Below are 18,927 nucleotides of genomic sequence, written 5' to 3' on the forward strand. Positions count from 1 at the left end.
AAATTGAGGCTGAGATGAGATACAATAAAATGGCATAACTCTCAAAGGGGGAGAATGGAGATGATTTGGGCTGCTGCCTCATGCCTGAAAGTATAATTCAATCTTTGTCAACTTCTTTGAGCTTTTGTTCTGTCACTCATTTGCTATTTTTATGTGTCACTGAGCTATAAAATATAAATATTTTATATTTTGTTTGTTCCTTATAAAACAATAATGATGCCTCATATTTATGTAACTTTCTCCAAGCACTTTTATATTCTTTATTACTTTTAATCTTCCCCGTAATCCTTTAAAGTAGGTTTGGCAGATGTTATTACACCCCTTCCCCTCGTACAGTGAGGAAATGATGGCAAAGATTTGTCTCATGTCAATCAACAAATGTGTGGCAAAGCTTAAGAATGGAGGCCTAGAACCCTGGACTTCATGCTTTTTCCATTGATTTCCTTTCATCCTTTTTTATGGAAGTTAGTTGTAGCCCTAACCAGATAGAAGCTGCTAAAAAGCAGCCTCCAACTGTATACTCCCCCCACCATCCCTGTATTTCTCCACAGTGTTTGTATGCTTAGTAGGTGTTCAGCTGAAATTTGTTGAATGGTGGTTTACTGAATTGAAGAAACTTTGTGGCACCTGACGCTGTGCTAGGGACCCGTGCTATGATCTGGAGAAGACTCCACTCAGAGCCAACCTTCCTCCTTTCTTCTGGATAGAGTGGGGCACAATCCATATGCAAATATTCTAATAAAAGATAAATAAAGGAGGGAGAGAACTAAGGACTGCAAAGTTGGAGGAAATGCACCTGAACCTTGAAGGGAGAAAGTTCTGAGAGGTAGAAATGAGCCAGTAGTGCATTCCTCTCTTGGGTGTGGGGTCTGCTCTTATTTGAAAAGTCTTGTGAAATCCTTGAACAAAAGTCTCTCCAGAACATAAAATAAAATGGCAGAGAATGGTCTCTTAGGATCAATGGTTTATTTTACAGAGGAGGAAACTGAGGCTAAGAGAAGTGACTTTCCCAGTGTTAGAGTGGAAGATTATCTAGTTCATTCACATTTTGTCTCTGAGAATAGCACCGAGGACATTTGATTGGAGAATACGGTAATTCCTCTCAGTGTCTAAGAAATTAGTGATATGCTTTGCACGTACATAATTTCCTTTTAGTAGCCTATTACTAAGGCAAAAAAATATTGTTCTTCTTATAAACAGTCACTGGAAAGGCTGTAAACAGAACTTCCTCTCCCACTCTAGGTATCTGAAAATTCACCTCCCATCCAACCCTGTTTTGAGGGTTACTAATAGACTATTTTAACCAAAATGTTTCCCTCTCGTCTAGGATTTTTTCAGTCCTTTCTTTTTCAGAAAGCAGAGTCCAATATGGTAATGAGAGGGTGTGCAAATTCACTTTCTCTTTAAGATATCTGTGGTCATAGGACAGGCTCATTAATGTTGCCATAGCAACCATCCTCTCACAGGTTACGTTCCATAGGCTTCAACTAAGATGCAAATTCTAGTCTAAACAAAGCAGGGACAGGGAGAAATGCCACATCAACTTCCAAGAAAAAGAGTGTGCTCTCAAACCTTGAATTTTTTTTTTTTTTTTTACAGCTCAAAGCAAAATTTAAAAAGCTTTTTCTGCTATTGTCTCTGACATCAGTTCATTTTCATTCTGGCATCTTTGAGAGGAAGAAAAAAAAAAAAAAAACAATTCCCTTCCCAAACCTACATACATAGAAATCCTCCTCTGACATTTATTTTCTGATGACACAAGTCCACTTTCCCCCCCAGGTGTTAAGTACCCAGCATGGATTTAAAAGCTCAAAAATCAATTTGAAAAGACTTCAGCCCACACTGGGATTTCAACCATATGGATATACATATTTTTTATTTAACCTTCTCCTTCATCACTGATATCCAGTCATTTACCCAGTTGGGCCAATTTTCATTGCCGCTATACCATGGCAGGCCTTTTTTGCCTTTTGTCTGGATTACTGCATGTACTTCTTGGTTCATCTTTTTTACTTCTCTTTCTTCTCAGGCAAATGGATCTTGGATGCCTTCCTCAAACCGATTGTCGAATTGCATTGTGCCCTGGGGATGAGGGTGAGGTGGGGTGGTACCCTGAATCAGTGAGGTCTTTGGGATAAAACCCCACCTGGAAAAGAGGGCATTATTGTAAATTGTGATCTGAGAAAGGAAACGGAATGTTGCCCTGGGTCAAGCCAGAGTTCTCCAGGGTAGCTGAAAACAAGTGGTGAGGTAGGAGGTGAGAAAGCGCTTTCTCAGATGCAGTGGGATGCCAGGAAAGGGGCTCAGTTGAGTGCCTGATTCTCTGGGGGTCACAAGTACAGAGCTCCTTAGAGGAGTTGGAAAGAGATCATAAAGAAAATTGATTGATGGGGAGAATGGTCTAGGAAGCAGAGAAATGGGTGCAGGAGAGAGGGAGAAGGAGAGGCAAATAGACACAAGATATGGAGTAAAAGCCACACAGATGTGGAATATAAAATCATGGATGGAGGAGTCGTCCAGAAAGACGGACTCCATGTAAGGTAGAATGAGAGTGAGGGAGCACAAAGAACCGGATGATTGAGAGCTTGGGCAAATATGGAGGCTGACCTGGCCCACCTATATATGTGATCTGTAATGAAGAGGAGTGAATGTAAATTTGAGCCTTCATGACTTCCTATTGAGAAGCAGCAATGGCGTTTCAGATAAATACCAAAGACCTGAATGGCCAAATGCTGTTTCTTTTACTCTATATATCACTAGGGACATGGTAAAAGGGAACAAATGGATCCAGACTCACGAGCAGCATCGGGAACAACGATGTGTAAATCAGTGAGTCCACAATAGCCGGGCAAGACAGCGGGGAAGTTAGAAGAACATACCACAAAAGGTCCGGCATTGACAGATTGGTTTGTTTTATGCGATTTCTTCATAAGACAGTGTTGTTTCATGGTGATGCTGTGTAATCACCTGTGCCCCTTCTAACTCTGATTTATCATAGAGCTAGAGAGTCCCAGTTACTCATCTTCCTCACCACATGCTCCAATAATGGCACCCAACAGCCTGATTTCTCTCTCTTTCTGGCTTTTATGGCCCCCTGTCTACAGATCCATGTAAACTTTTCCAACTTTATCTTTTGACTCCATTCTAGTTTAGCCATGTTGTTTCTCATCATCTGTCATGTTGTTCTCCCTTCTGTACCTTTTTTCTGCTATTCTATTTAACTTTCTCTAACTTTTGGTGACCAAACTCAATTCTAAGCTGCTCTCTACTCACAAATCCTTTGTCCTCTTGTCCAATTAATAATTCTACCTCGACAAACTTCAGTCCTGAATTATTACCTCCAGCTAGTCTCTCTACTCTTAGGCTCTATGGAACAGAGCTGAAGGAAATCATGGAAGTCTGCCCACAGGGCCACTAGAGATTTACATTATATAACCTCAGTTGGACTCCTCGGTGAATGGAGGAAAAGGTAGAAACAACAAGATCTGGCAGTTTTGGGGATATGTGGGGTGAGTAATGGGGGGAGTCCAAATGACATTGAGATTGCAATTCTGGGTGAGTACTAGTATTTTTTCCCCAAAATATTACTTCCTCCAGGGGAGGCTAGCCATAATTATACCAATTTACCTTTTCCAAAATCTTATTGAACTTGTAGTACTATACATTTCATTACTCAGTAATATTTTCTCTAATTGGTACAGTGGATAAGAGCATTGGACTTGAAGTCAGGAAGACTTGAATTAAATTGCTGCCTCATACTATCTGTGTCTCTGGGTAAATCACTTAATCTCTCAGCCTTTGTTTTCTCATCTGTAGCAATGGGGATAATTACAGGATTTACCTTATAGGGTTGCTATGCGGATCCAATGAGATAACATAGATTCAATGTTTTATAAACCTTAAAGTACTTTATAAAGGCTACCATCATCATATCTTACTATTGTTTCTCTAAGTAGTTTGTAAGTGATATGAGAGAAAAAGAATTTTCTTATAATCATATTTTACACCATGGCTAACACAAGGTTAAGTGCTATGTAAAAACTCATTGATTTTTTTTTTTTTTTTTTTTTTTTACTTCCCTAACTCTGTAAAACAAATGCTTGTGCTAGGGGTAAATTATTGGATCCCATTTAAAAGGGAACAAAGGTGAACATCACTAAAATGCAATGAACTTTTTGGACCTCAGGGGCTTTCCTATTCCTTGAATTTGTGACCTTGTGCTCACACAGCTTCCAGAAGAGGAATGATGATCCTGGGTTTGGAGTAGCTTTTATCATTCTTTGGAACTGAGAACTCCCTGAAAGAGACCTACAGATTCTAGTGTCAAGAAAACCTTCATGGAGCAAGGAGCCTTATTGAGGGCAGGAGCAATTATCCATCTGTGAACCCAGAAAGAAATTCAAAGACTCAAGAACTGGAGAAAAATGATCCTTGAAGAAAAGTTGTGTAGAATGTTTACTTCGGTTCAGCATCTCCCTGGCTCTTCATCATAAATGCCTCCAGATCTCCATTATCCTTTCTGGCTTTTTAGGCAACTTATCCCACTGCCATCCTTGCCTTGCTTTCTCCAGCTATAAAATCAGAATAACAATATTTGCATTATCTACTTCACTAGGTTTCTGTGAGAGTTAAATGAAATAATGTCTGTAAAGTGCTTTGCAAAGTATAAAGTATTATATAAATGTCAGCCATTATTGCTTGTGATAATGGTAACACTGAAAAATATGTGGTATTCTACAAATATTATAATTAGTCTCCTTACCAGAGTGATGATTGGTAGGTGCATATGTATGGCTAATGAGGGCAATGAACTGTTTTAGACTGTATGTCAGCCTTAGGGTCTGGTTTTTTCCATTTGTCTTGGGAATGGCTATTATCCATCAGCAACTTTTGACATATCCAGCAGTCACCACGGAACTGAAGCTGTGACTTGGAGGGTTTATGGGTCTGGAGAAATGACTTGTAATTCTTCTTGTCTCTTCCTCCAGTTTTCCTTTGCTCTTCTACCTTTCCCATTTGTAGCACCCACTTGCAACAGATTGAGAACTTTGATTTTAGAGCCTCCCCAAGGGGCTTTGAGTCAGTGGAGATATTTCCCTTTATGTTTCTGTTACATAGGAGTCTTTGCGACATGTCCAAGCTTCTCTGGAGTCCCAGTACAAGTCTTGGGGGGTCTCCTATTTTTGACCCTAATTCGACAAAGCAATGATTTATTAGGTGTTTACTATGTGCCATGCACTGTGCTAAGTGCTGGGTATACAAAGAAAGCAAAAACAATTATAATCCACATTTCCTTGTCACATTTAAGTTTTCAAAAAGTGTGTTTCCCACAATTCTGTGATGGAGGTAGTGTAATTATTATTTCCATCTTATTAGTGAGGAAAGTGAATCCCAAAAGGTGAAGTAAATTTTCTTACAAATGTGGCTAGTTCATTTCAGAGCTGGAATATGAACTCAAGTCTCATGATTAAATTAAATATTCTTTCCACACCATGATATTGACTCTCAACACTGAACCTTCCATCAAATCCTCCCAGTCCATCCTATTGACTTCCTTCTCAATGAGCACAGCTACCCAGGGATATCATTACCGTTTTTACTTGTTACATGCAATAAAAGGGGTAGCCTGCTCATTTCCTCTGGCTTCTTTTCACTTCTGTTTTCTCCTTTTTTTTCCTCACAGACATCAGAAGCTGAAAAAGAGATTACACCCCAATGTGGTCTCTCTGAGCAGGATAAATCTTTTTTTCCCCAGTAAAAAAAGAAGTAATTTGAACCTCCCAAAGGAAAGGCAAACCAGTGTGAAGAGGAATCGATCCTTTCCCAGATCTGTATACTAGTAATTTGCATACAATAATGTGCATAGAAACCAGACATTTGCCTCTCTAATAGAGTTTGAAGTTACAAAATTCAGTTTACAGCAGAATCTTGCTGTAATGAACTTTCAATGGACTTTAGAATCAGAGAACATTTATATATGGCCTCGTTCAGCCATTCTCTAGATAACATCCTGTCTGAGCTGTTTCTTCACCCGAAACTTGGTATATGTATGAAGGGTGTTAATGGATAATGAGAATATAGACCAAAGTGGAGTGAAGGATACTGGTCCGATAGTAATAAGAGATAAGATTGCAAAGGTAAATGCGGCAGGTAATCCAGCAGGAAATGGGAAATCATTGTCGCTTCTTTAGCTGGGAGTGTTATTATGAAAGTGATATCTGGAGGAGATTATGTGATCATAGGATTGCAAGCTGGATAGGGCCTTAAATGTCATCCACCCCAAGGGTCCCCATTCTGAGGCCATGAACGTGTTTTCTGGGGAGTTGGGGTGAGTTGGGCATATTTCCTTCACTCTGTGATGCAGTAGATTGGGCGTGTCGGAGTCAGAAAGTCTCATCAAGTCTTGCCTAACTGTGCGACTCAGACAAGTCACCTCACTCTATTTGCCTCAGGTTCCTTATCTGTAAAATGAACCAAAAAATCAGCACTTCTGATATTTTTGATGAGAAAACCTCAAATGGGGGTCATGAAGAGTTGGACACAACTGAAACGACTGAATGGCAACAACAATTTCAATATAATTGATTTCCTTTTTAATCCTATGCATTTTATTTTATGCATTTAAAACCATTATTCTGAGAGGGGATCCATAGATTTTACCAAGCTGCTCTGGGAATCCATGGCAGTTTGTTTGTTTGGTCTGGTTTGATTTGACTAAATGAGAACACCAAATCTTGGAAAAAGGAGCCTAGATGGCTCTGGCATTTAGTTGCAGAAATGAAATTTGAAACTCTTCCGACACAATCTCATTTTAAATTCTTTTTAATTATTCTATATGACTTCCTTTGTATAAGAAAGCAGGATAGATTTGAGTAAGGAGAGTTTTTCAGTTGTTTTAATGATCACAGATGTCAAGCCAAAGACCCTCACACAACTATCTGGACTGACTCCATTCTTAAGTGGATGATTAAAAAGAAAATCCTGATTTTTGTTTTTGTTTAGGAAAATTGCCGGGAAAATTAAGATCTCAGTTACTTACCCATTCTACCTAAAGCCTGGCTATTGTCCATAGATAATCTTAACCCATTCTGGACAATGAGGAGGTCATCTGACAGCCAGTGATGGTCCATCTGAGAAACCCACAAAAGGCTCCCGATCACCAAGCTCGCCAAACTGGAAGGATTTTAGATTCCTCGGTCCCTTGACCACTCCCTTCCTGCCTCCTCATCTGCTCATTCTCTGGCTCTCTGATCATGGCTTTGACTCTATTAGAATGTAAATTCCTTGCAAGAAGGAATTATTTTATTCTTCCTACTTATATCCCTAGCACTGGGACTGAGCCACAGTAGGCACTAAATAAATAACAATCAATTCTTTGATATCCAATCCTGTTCCTGCTTCTGCCCTTAAATCTCATTGCTGTCTTTTTACTCTCTGACCACCTTCCTACCTTATCGGACATGTCTGCTGGCTCCCACGCTTGCCAGCTTTGTTTTGACTGGCTTGTTATCAATCTACAGTCAGGTTCTCTCTCCTGTCCATCCCGAAGGAAACGGGACTGGAAACTGTCTGGGGCAGAAGATCATACTTGAGGGACCGCTCTTTTCCTCAGGCATCCAGCCATTCAATCAATATTTATTAAGCACTTAATAGCACCATGCTAAGGCTTGGTAGGGTTAGTAAGAAAGGCAAAAACATTATCTGTCCTCAAGGTACCTGCATTCTAATGGGCAGACATGGTTATGGACATCATCACACCCCTACAGAATTAAAGGAAGATAATCTCAGAGGGAATTGTGATGGGCCAGGAAAAGTAGATGGAGGTAGAGGGAGAACCCTCTAGGAGGGGGGGACAACCAGTGAAGAGGTATATAGAATTTGGTGAGGGAGGAACATCAAGGCCAGTGTTCTTGCATTGTCAAATATGAGGAGAATAAGAAGAGAAAGGTAGGAAAGGGTTAGGTTGTGAAGAATTTTATAGGCCCATCAAAATACTTCATATTTGATTTTGTTAAAACATTTGTTTTTTAAAATTATTTTTTTAAAAATTTATTTTATTTTCAATTTAAGAAATATCTTTATATAAGGAAAAATATATAAGGAAAAATGATTGTATATGAAACTACAAACATATACAATTTGCTATTCCTTATAAATATATAATAAAATTATCATTTAAATTTTCATTTTCTTGTTTTCCTTTTTTCTTCCCTCCTTCTTGTTGAGTAAGGAGATGACATAGATCAGTGATTGTGAGCCTAGTGGAGGATGGATCGAAATAAATGGAGACTTGAAGCAGGAGATCAGCTAAATGGTTATTTTAATAGTTCAAAGGTGAAAAGAGGATGATTTGAACCATGGATGGCTATATGAGGAGAAAGAAAGAGGAAGGTATAAAGGACAAGATGACCACAGAGGGATATGTAGAATAATCACTCCAACTCTTGCCTTAATTAGTTCAGCATTCAACATATTGCTAGATAAACAGGACATTGTCTCCTTTCCTTCACTCTCTTTTCTCCATGGTAATTTTTCTGCTGAGACTCCCTCCTCATTTCCCTTTTTCTACCCTTGAGTCACAACTGTATAGATACTAAAGTCCCAGGTAACTCAGAAGACTCAGACTACCATAGATGCTTAGCAGAAGGTAGATTTGTTGTCATTTCCCACTAATTATGAAACCCTCTCCTAAGTCCCTTCCAGAAATGCCTTGAAGCTTCACCAAGTGACACTTTTTCTCTACTTGGGACCCCAGGGATCATAGGAACACAATCAAAAGATAGACATGATCTAGTACTGGAACTCTCCTACTTTCCCTTGCTCTGATTTTATAGCTAAAGAGACTAAATCTAAGACAGCATAATTATCACTGAATCTAAAAATTAAGATTTCTTCTATAAGTCAACAAGAATTTTATTGTTTTAAAATTTTTCCTTTTTATTTATTCTTAGAATTTTGTTCTTTTCCATTATCTGTACTCTACCGTTATTAAACAAATTCAAAAAATAAACAAATCTGGGGGCAGCTAGGAGGTTCAGTGGATAGAGCACCAGCCCTGAAGTCAGGAGGACCAAAGTTCAAACCTGGTGTCAGACATTTAACACTTTCTAGCTGTGTGATCCTGGGCAGGTCACTTAACCCCAAATGGTTAGAAAGTTACTATGGTGATAAGGAAGATGAGGTAGAAGATGAAAATTACATAACAAACATCTTCTCTACTATTTGTGAGAATACTTTACTCTATGAATAATTCTGTGAGAATACTCTACTTCATGGGAGGAACTCAAGCTATATAGAAAGTTTATTCAACTTTTTTTAAGATGAAATATCATGAAACAATCAAACAGAATCAAAGGAACTTGCTCCTTTTAAAAAATAATTATTTTCAGTGTAATTGCTTTTCCTAAGTATTTTATTTTAAGCATTTAAATTCAATATTTTGAGAATGAGCCCATGGTCTAAGATGGGTAAGAACCCTTGCATTAGCTGATCACTAAGTTCTCTAGTTTCTATATCATATTGAGGGAGATTTACGTGTTCCTTACCTTCTATCCCACCAATAATGTTGATATAGAATATTTTCTTCTTAGGGGCCACTTTGATCTGTAAGCACTGATAACCTATTTCCCCTGTCCTCTCTCTATTTTTTTTTTCCTTCACCTCCATGCTGCTTTTATTTAGCTATAATTTCTGTTTTCCTCCCAGCATGGCCACAACTCACTGACCATCAATGGATATTTGTCTGACAGCTTCTTACATGGAGCAAAATAGAATGTCTGTCCCATACTACTCCCACAAAGGGACTTCTTAACACTATTTACATTTCTTTACTGCTGTCCCTTTTCATAGGCAGCAGAATTTGCTTCGGAGTAATAGGAAACTAACTGGAATTCTGAATTGGAAACCAAAGGCAAGGCTTTGAAACCAAGAGCAACTTTCTGTCTTCAGGCTTCGACTGTCAAGCCTTCTTTGTGAAGGAAATTATTCCTTTATTTCCTTTGCAATTGTTGACTGGTGGATAGCCATCTTTGTACTATAGCTGTGGTTTCTTATAGTCATGATATCCATATAATTTTCTTTTAAACAACAAATGGGTAAATTTCCACTTACTCTATTGTTAGATAATGGCTTCATTCAGCTTTTCCTATAGTTTTTCATGTTGTCCTGGTCATTATTACCTTTCCCTTATCATTGAGAATAAGCTACAAGAGTGAATGACCAATTTCAGTTACCTAATAATAACAACACATTACATTATGATTGTGGCTTACAATACACAGTAGATTTGTTCCTGAAAGGCTATGTGCAGATCATTCTTTTTTTGCAAATTGAATTGGAAATTTCCTGCAAGATCATGAAGTTGGACTTCCCATATCACCTTAAAAATCGTGACAGATATATTGAAGCAAGGGAGAAATTAACAAAAATTAAAATTAAAAATCCTATGGAAAAGGAAAAAAAGACAGGTTGAAGAAATAAACAAAAATGATTCCAGTACAATGATTGAATATCATATAGTTGAAAAAAAATTGAAGAAAGGAGACCAGAAAGGAAAAAAAAATCACGGTAATGAAATTGGATATATTACAAAACTTTTCGTGGTGGATAAATCTAATAAGAAAAAGAAAGATCTTGCACGTTTAGGGATAAAGGAGAACAAAGGTGACAAATAAGATCTGTAACAGTATAGAGAATTTCATGGAGATTAACAGAGGACTGACTGAAGAAAAGAATGGTGTTAATGGAAAATAAGTCAAAGAAGCAGCACAATAGTGTTTGAAGAGAATTTTTAAGAATCCCAAACAACTACAGTATTTTAGAATTCTACAAGTAAAATTATTTAAATTAGAGGGTAGAACTCTTCAAGACGTGAACATTTTTCTCTCCTAGAAAAAAATATCAGAAGAATGAAAAAATAGAATTCCTTATTTCAGGAAATCATATGAGAAAATTTCCTGATAGTTTTGAAAGTAGAAGATAGAATGAAGATTGAAAGAATCTTCATTGATAGAAAGCTCAAATTCAAAGCACTTGTAAACATAGTGTCAAATCTTTTCACCAACAAAGTAATCTTCTTCAAAGTAACCAATTATCAAAAACTATACAAAGTTGTAAATTCAAACTCTACAATGTTTTTCATCTAGGATAAGGAATGAAAGGAGGAAACAGGATATAGCATATTGAAATGCAAGGGAAATCATACTTAACAGATATTCAAAAGAAGGTCACTAACCCTAAAAATGGAATTGGGCATGGGTACTACCAGGAAGTCGAATCTTATAAATGTGTATAAAGAGAATGGCTGAACAAATGGTGTCTCAAGGTATTGATATTCACTAAAAAAAATCTCAGATAGTTTGTCTTTTAGGTTTCGATTTCAAAGTGAAACATCAAGGGAACAATTCTTTTTTTGTTGTTGTTGTTTGTTTATTTATTTTTTTTTATTAAAGCTTTTTAATTTTCAAAAGATATGCATGGGTAATTTTCAACATTAACACTTAAAAGCCAACTGTCGAAAGGAAGCAAATGACTTTGAAGACAGAGGTAGGAGGAGTAGCAAAAAATTTTGGAAGTTTAACTGTGGTTCCAAAGGCTTAAAAAGTCATGAGAATGAACAGAGAAAGAGAATAGGTAAATCCTAAACTGCAACTCTATCTCAAATTGGATAAAGACTAGAGCATTTTAAAAGCTTATTTAATTAAATCAAATTTCCTTGTTTAGAATTGTAGTGATAATGCATATGACATGGGAGTGCGCCTCTGTGTGTTTTTAAAATCTATGTTGAAAATGTTCCCAGGAAAATGAATTAAATTGAACCTACAATGATAAAAAAATAATGAATTATGATCGAGGTAAAACTAAACTTAACAATCATACTTTTGAATGTAAGTCAATTTTTAATTTACATGTAAAAAGAAAGGAGTTTCAAAATATATCTTAAAAACACAATATACTGTATCTAGGATATACTGTAACCTATTTAACATGTATAGGACTGCTTGCCATCTGGGGAAGGGGGTGGAGGGAGGGAGGGGAAAAATCAAAACAGAAATGAATGCAAGGGATAATTCTGTAAAAAATTACCCTGGCATGGGTTCTATCAATAAAAAGTTATTAAAAAAAACACACAATATACAAAAATATGTTGATCAGAGGAAATCCATCAAAAATAAAGGATACAGGTATAAAATGAGGGATTTGAATAAGATTTATTATTTTTCAGCAGATTCAAAAAAAGAATCAGAAGTTGTCATCATGGTTTCAGATAAAATTGAAACCAAAATAGAAAGCATTCACAGATATATAAAGGGAAAATGCATGACATTTAAAGGCTCCATAGGCAATCAAATAATATTAGTAGTAAATGTATATGAAGTAAATGGCATGTAACAGATAAATACTTAAAGAATAATGTTAGTGGAAATATATAAAGACCAAGATAGTAAATCATAAAGGCAAGAGATTTCAACTCTTCTCTGTTGGAAATGGACAAATCAGATGGATAAAGAAGAATGAAAAGACAATTCTTGAATATGAAAAAAGAGAGCTGAATGATGGGTTAAAGTGTTTTACTTTATAATCATATATATATATACATATATATGTGTATATATATGTGTGTGTGTGTGTGTGTGTGTGTGTGTGTGTAAACAAAATTCTTTAAGGAAATTAAGAGATAAATTATCTCATATTTCTTAATCCTTTATTCTCTCACCCCCCATCTTTTTTTAGTTCTGGTCTTATAATTTAACTGGAGTTTAAACACAACCATTTTTGGGAATTACCAGTTGTAGACAAGCAATTTGTCTGTATTTAAAAGTTGCCCGAGAAATTGAGTGAATTATTAACTTACCCATGGTCACAAAGGAAGAAGCAAAAACTGAAGGCAGGTCTTCCTTATTCTAAATGGGGGGGCTTCTTGAGGGTGTTCCCCAAGACAAAGGGGAATGATCCAGCCTAAGGCAAACATAAAGAAGATGGCAACAACAAAATAAATCCCCAAGCCCTACAAACAAGTAAGCACATCATCATTAAGAAGGTTCTTGGTAAAAAACTGAATATGCTACCATCCCCTTTTGTTACTTATCTGTTAATAAAACAAAGACCATATATATGAAGAAGTGATTTATCTTCCTTTGTATAATTAAGACATATATCTATATATATCTTTTTTTCCTACTTGTTTTAAAACAAGTAGGATTTCCTTTAGATGTCCTTTTTGTTATTGCTGTCTTTATAGTCATATTTCCTTTTGGCATCCAATCAGTTTGTCATTTGTGATAGTTATGTTCTATAAAGTCACTGAACACTGAATTAGTGAATACTGAACCATTTCTCCTAGGGGAAATACAAAACTTGGTTCCTGTGAGCCTTTGGTCACAACTTTTACTTTAGCATTTTCCCAAGTGGCCTTTTACAGCTCAGGATACTTTATGCTATATTATTGATTCATTAAAGTTGAACTCATGGGCAGCAGCCCCCTCAGCTATGGCTAAATGGAACTTATTCTAAGACATGTATACTGTGTATTAGACACATCAGAATCTCCTTACCCTTAAAAACACTACACAGCCCTTCTGCATTATGCGTGGAGGCCATTTTAAACAGCGAAACTGCCAACAGGAAGCACAAAAATGCAAAAAAAAAAAAGTGTTGCTAAATTAGACCACTAGAAAGTGACACTTGTTTATACTATGAGAACTGAGATTCCAAGAAGGAAGCACCATCCTTATTTGACCTTATCTGGGAAGGACACATCTGGTAACTCAATTTTTTTCTGTCCCTCTGCTCAAATCTGGAAATGACGGTGAAAACTATGACTTTTGATTTTGGGGTTACAAATAAATTTCAGCAAGTAGGTGAATTCACAAATAATGAAAATCAACTGTAATCATATTCCCTTGTATTCATAAACAAGTTTAATGATTCTCCAATCCCCTTTTTGGCTATCACAAATGATACTGAATTGAATAATTTTGTGCAAATGAGTTTTTTTCCTATTAATATAACTTAAATGTTATATAAACCTTTCTTATTTTATAAACCAATCTAATAGAGGACTGCTCAATCAAAGGATATGAAAAATTCTGCAAACCTTATTGTATAATTTTATAATATTTTCCAAAATTTTCTAATTAATTCACCACTCCACCAGCCATGAATTAGCTTGCTCGTTTCCTTAACAACACTCAATTTTGTCATCTTGTCATATGTGGTGGTTTTAAGGTGGTGCCTCAGACTAGTTTTAATTTGCATTTCTCTGATTATTAGTACTTGTGAACGGTTGTTGATGGTTGATTTTCTTCTTTAGAGAACTACCTACTAATATCTTTTGACCACGCATCTATTGCATGACTTTTATCCTTATACAATTCAGGGAATATTCCTTAGAGACTGTGAATGTCAGACTTTTATCAAAGATGTTTAATTCTAATCTTCCTCCCCAATTTGTATATTTTCCTCTTCCAGATGCATTGTTTTCATTTAAACAAAAGGTTTTTATTTTTATATAATCAACATTTTCTTCCTTGTGTTTTGCAATTTCCTTAATATCTTGGCTGGTTAGTAATTTCCTTCTACCTATGTTTTGAAAAGTACTGCCTTCCATTCTCTTTTGTTTTTTATAATATGTCTTTTTATATTTATATCACTAATCCATTTGGTATTTATTTGTACTTTTGGTGTAAGATAATGATCTAATCCCATTTTCTAACAGTGTCCAGTTTTTACAATACTTTTTATTGAATAATGAGTTCCTTCTCCAATATATTTTTCCCCTTGGCTCTACCAAATTCTAAGATATCACATACTCTTATTTCTGAATCTTAGTTATTTAAACTATTTCACCAATTTCCTTTTCTGTTATTTAAGAATCTGGTACCAGATAATTTTTGCTGCTTTATAGTATAATTTAAGCTTTCCTTCCTCAATTTCACCTCTTTCTCCATTAATTATTTTCTTTTATGTTCTTGATTTTTTTGTGATATGAAATTTGATATTATTTTATATACTTTGGTGAAGTATATCACTGGTATTTTTATTATATAATGTTAAATATATAGATTAATATAGGTAACATCCTTTTCTTTACCATCTCAGTCAAGCTATGAACATTGAATGCCCCTCTTATTATATGTCTTTTATTTCTTTGAATATTGGCAAGGCTATTGGAGACAATATTGAAAAACAGCCTCCTTATTCAATGTGGGTGGAGCCATCTGTACAAAAAATATCACAGCAGCATTATCTATAATATCAAAAAATTGAAAACAAATGATGTGCCTAAGATTGAGGAATGACTAAATTAATTGTTAGTAATGAAGGTAATATAACATTATTGTCTCATAAGTTACGAAAAATATATGAACTAAAGAGAAATATGTGAAGACTAAAATGAAGTAATATGGAATGAAGAAGAAGAAAAGGGAAATCTCCTCCTCAAATTTCTCATATCATCTATAGCTTATAGCTTTCCTTCATATTTATTTCTTTCTAACTTGGAACAAAAAGAGCTTGGAGACTGAGGCTATGGAAGCAGATTATAGCTCTGTGCTTCCTATTATTTTGGTGATTTGAGGCAAGTTATTGAATTTTTCTGAATTTTATGTATAGTAGATCCATGCTAAATTCAGATGAACCAAAAGTATTAGCACAATCTAGAATTTAAATGGCTTAGAAGTACATATGTTAAAAACTTTAAAAAATGCTAGAAAGATTAATTCTAAAAAAATCTAAATGCTTCAATGTTTTTATTACATTTCAACCTTATCATCCCTCTAGCTGATTTTCAAATTTTGTAAAAAAGTAATCCTAGTCTTAAAATTATCCAAAAAAGGAGGCTTTGATGCCTACATGAAAATTTTGATATGACCCCACAAGAAAAAATCTAATAGATCGGGTGACCAGTATGGCCAAGCAAGATGGATCTATTGATCCACTGGTTTGAGAAAGTGTCATCCAGAAACTGTTGCATATGCAATGCATGATGACATGGTGTCTGTTTTGTTAAAATTAAAATTAAATATTTATACTCAAAATTAACAAAACTAAATACATGATGAAATTTAAGTAAACTTTCAAAAATGTTTTGGTAAATCTGTAGAATGAACATCTCTCAAGTTATTTAAGCTTTAAATTACTCTCAGCCTTTTGGGACACCCTGTATTTGTTCAATTGAGTTATGATGTATTTTCTATCACTGCCAAAGGTATCCACCATGTGCTCTCAAAATTTTTCTGCTTCCATATCCTCTTTTTTCCCATTGCCTTTTCAAAGTTTTTCCATTTTCCCTCACATTTCTGGATTATGCTATTCATAAATCTCCAGGCATTAATGATCCTTTTCATTGCTATTCCCCTCTAGAATTTGTGTGGCTAAATCCAGTCATGCTGATGGAGTCCAAAAACTGGTCCTGCTTCTCTGAACACCAGAGAATGTACCTTCTCAGATCAAGATACCTTAATCACCTGTTGCAATAAGCATGTAGAACCTGATCATGTATCCATCTGACATACAACAAGCTTTTCTCCTGCTTGTGTTAATCTGCAATCATCTCTGTGTAATGTAGCTGCCATCTGTCAGTGATCTAGCTAAGGAAACATAGAATTCTCAGATTAATTTGCAAGGCACCCAAAACAATGTATAAATAAATAGGTAGCAACTGACCTTGAGTACCTGGAGACCCCTTTGTCAGGTATATGACCTCGAGAATAGGGAATCACTCAGAAGCTAGTGATCATGGTCACCTTAGGATACTGTCACCAAAAAGGGCTTTTGTGATTCAAAGCCCTTTGTGATATTCGTGGGGCTTGTAGAACGGACCATTACACAAGGCTTTCCCAAGGGCACCTGTGACATAGAGAATACAAATCCAAGTGTAACAGGAAAGCTATCGGGAAGGAAGTTTCATCAGAACAGCACCACAGAAAAGTCTTGCCAGTCTTGTTTCCTTTTGGTTTTGCCCTCTCTTTTTCAAACACAAGCAGCTGTAGAGCCACAATAGAAGGCCTAATTTTGGGAATACAAAGTCTGGGATTTTTCTGCTTTTATATGCTCTCAAACTGGAAAAGCCCTCAATGTCCTCATTAAGGATATTGGTAGGAAATGTTGAATTGTCTGCTCATAGTTCAACTATCATTTTGCTTTCATTGTAGTAATAATATCTTTAAGTTTGGAGGACCAGGATTGACTTGCTCAATAGATACCTTCAAGGAAATAGAAGTCTGTTCAGCAGGTCTCTTCCCTACTGTGTAAATGGGAAACCCCAGAACTTGCCAGCTGGGATATCTGTCTCTTTATGCATAACAATTTTTCCCCACTGATCCTTAATTCACTGGACCTATATTATCCAAGGGCTACATCCATTGGATTCTTGCTTATTCCAAACTAATCAGGGACTGATAAAAGGAATATTTTGTCTGAAAGTTTCTGAACTTATAAAACAGGAGTTTTTAGCCTTTTTGTCTGCCTGGGATTGACTTGGCAATGGACTCCTATGGAAACCTATGGACTTCTTTTAATTTCATAAGATAAAGCACTTTGGGTAACAAAAGAAACTAGTTACACTAAAATAGTTATATCCCCTACATTAACACAACACAACATGTACCAAGTGCTAAATGGGAGTTACAGATAGGAAGTTTGGGAGTTCTTCACTGTGAAGTGGGGGAATTTGATGCCTGAAATTTCATGGAAGTACTGAGATTTGAGCTGAGTTTTGAAAGATGGGGGAATGGAGAAAGCATTCCTGTGAGAGAAATAGCATGGACAGGGATAAGGAGGCAGAAACATGTATATTTGGCAGAAAACAAATAGATTAATGTGGATTGGTTAGATTAGCTGGCTTGTGTAAGGGGCTTAGAGGGAGAGTAATTAACAAAGTAGATTGGACCCAGGTTATGAAAAGTTCCAAATGCCAGGATAGGAAGTTTATATTTTATCTTGAAGGACATAAGAAGTCATCCAGTGATTCTGAGATTTTAAAGCAGGAGAGTGACAGGTAAAAAATGGTAAAGTAGAGGGACCCAATCTCATGGTGATATGTAGTTCACATGGAATCCTGCCTCATCTGTAGATCCCACATTTAAAAGCACTTTTATAACAGGTTGATGCTACATACCTATAATCTCTGTTGCTAGGGGATACTAAGACTGATGGATGGCCTGAGCTCAGGAGTTTTGAGATGCAGGAGGGCTAAAGCAAGTCTTCATTGTCTGGAACTGGTACAGACCACCCCTAGCAGTAGAGCCACCAGGCTGCCTCAGGAAGAACAAATCAGAAATGGAGAAGGTAAAGATTCCCACAGTGATCAGCAGGGGTGAGGAGGGATTCACCAGAAAGCCTAGGTAAGAAAGAAGAGAATAAAGAAAGAGGGGGAAAAGGCAGGGAGAAAGAAAGGAAGAAATAAGGAGTAGTTAAGAAAGAACTTTAACATGGCAAGAATTCTCCCTTGGAATTCTGTCAAACTACAATCATTATTTGTTGGCACTTGGCAGACTAATGGTATAATGATGGAGGCTTTGCAGACTGGGTAAAGTACCTTTTGAATCATCAGAGAGATTTCATTATGTTGGGGTACTCAGGCTCTATTCTAACACTTCCTCATGGCCGAGAGGGCAGACTGAATTCTGACAGGCTCTGCCGGTGGGGAACAGACTGAAAAGCGTCAGGGACAGCGGGGGGGTGCGCTGCATTTCTGCCCTTGGAAAACTGGTACAGATAAAGCTGGGGATGCGCCGATTTCAGTATGATGAATTTGGGGTACGCAGAAACTTTGGAACGTTCTTTACTAAGATGTCTTGGGGTAGGAATGAATTGCTAAAAGGCCTACCCACCATTGGGAAAGTCACTGGTCCTTGATGTTTAGAAGTGTCATTTTTGGTGCTGCAATGGGGAGAAGGCTGAATGGAGAATCAGGAACCCCCGAGT

At 36.5% G+C, this 18,927-nt stretch overlaps 1 long non-coding RNA gene across 3 annotated transcripts; it reads right to left on the reverse strand.

The window, feature by feature from the left end:
- Positions 1-5,596: 5,596 nt before the first annotated feature.
- LOC127540893 (uncharacterized) lies at positions 5,597-18,423 on the reverse strand. 3 transcript variants are annotated; one of them, XR_007948306.1, is made up of 5 exons: positions 18,119-18,423; positions 16,666-16,848; positions 16,458-16,589; positions 12,854-12,957; positions 5,597-5,693 (listed from the first exon to the last, which is right to left on the reverse strand). It is a non-coding gene; the product is annotated as an uncharacterized LOC127540893 (long non-coding RNA). The 3 variants fall into 3 exon arrangements; XR_007948307.1 differs by having other exon boundaries at positions 16,467-16,585; positions 18,119-18,416; XR_007948305.1 differs by having other exon boundaries at positions 16,467-16,589; positions 18,119-18,415.
- Positions 18,424-18,927: the final 504 nt, after the last annotated feature.

This window comes from Antechinus flavipes, chromosome 6, assembly GCF_016432865.1.
Source record: "Antechinus flavipes isolate AdamAnt ecotype Samford, QLD, Australia chromosome 6, AdamAnt_v2, whole genome shotgun sequence".
Classification (NCBI taxonomy): Eukaryota; Metazoa; Chordata; class Mammalia; order Dasyuromorphia; family Dasyuridae; genus Antechinus; species Antechinus flavipes.